This window comes from Rattus norvegicus, chromosome 1 (genome assembly GCF_021556685.1).
Source record: "Rattus norvegicus strain SHRSP/BbbUtx chromosome 1, alternate assembly SHRSP_T2T, whole genome shotgun sequence".
In the NCBI taxonomy this organism is placed as follows: Eukaryota; Metazoa; Chordata; class Mammalia; order Rodentia; family Muridae; genus Rattus; species Rattus norvegicus.
In genome coordinates this window covers 246,365,382-246,366,253 of record NC_141534.1, presented here as the reverse complement: position 1 = coordinate 246,366,253, position 872 = coordinate 246,365,382, and the positions used below count along the sequence as shown (strand labels likewise).

At 41.6% G+C, this 872-nt stretch overlaps 1 non-coding gene across 1 annotated transcript; it reads right to left on the bottom strand.

The window, feature by feature from the left end:
• Positions 1–286: 286 nt before the first annotated feature.
• Positions 287–417, bottom strand: LOC120100436 (small nucleolar RNA SNORA17). Its single transcript, XR_015655973.1, has one exon. It is a non-coding gene; the product is annotated as a small nucleolar RNA SNORA17 (small nucleolar RNA).
• Between the last annotated feature and the right edge of the window lie 455 nt (positions 418–872).

Sequence of the window (872 nt, the reverse complement as noted above, 5' to 3'; positions counted from 1 at the left end):
GTCTGTCCCCACAGCCCTTCATGATACTAGACTGGTGGTCATCTTAGCCTAGCTTCCTATCCAGTCCCCATAGTGCTGGTCCGTTGGTTTTCTGAATATGGCGTCTTGATTACCTGACTGCCTGATTGGCTCTTTGTGAGGGTCATCTATCTCAGCTTCACAACTATCCTGCCTATAGTCCCAGACAGGGTTCTTCTAGTCTCTGGTTTACTCCTCATCCCAGGAGCCTGTCTGGGCCTGCCTGGCTCAGGACTGGTGCTCCTCTCAAGCTTGTGGTCTTTCAGGGAATGTTAGGCTACTAATCATTCAGATGTTCATTGGTCAGAACACTGAGAATAGACATAGCCTCTCTCCTCTCTGCCACCTATGACCAACATGTGACACAGCAGCACATATAGTATCTTGCTATTTGGCTGAACTTGTTTATCAGCTGTAGGAATTTCTTGGAATTTTTAATGTCAGTATGTATGCTATTGTAGAATTTGCAAATAAAGATACCATGACTCCTTCTTTCCAATTTGTATCTCCTTGATCTCCTTCAGTTGTCTTATTGCTAAGCCTTCAAGTACTATATTGAGTAGAAATAGAGAGAGTGGATAACCTTGTCTTGTTACTGATTTTAGTGGATTTGTTTTGAGTTTCTCTCCATTTAAGTTGATGTTGGCTATGGCTTATTGTAAACTGCCTTTATTCTGTTTAGGTATCTCTCTCTCTCTCTCTCTCTCTCTCTCTCTCTCTCTGGTATGTCTCTTTTATCCCTAATATCTCCAAGGCATTAATCACGAAGGGGTGTTGAATTTATCAAAGGCCTTTCCTCTATCTAATGAGATGATGATGATGTGGTTTTTGACTTTCAATTTGTTTATATGGTA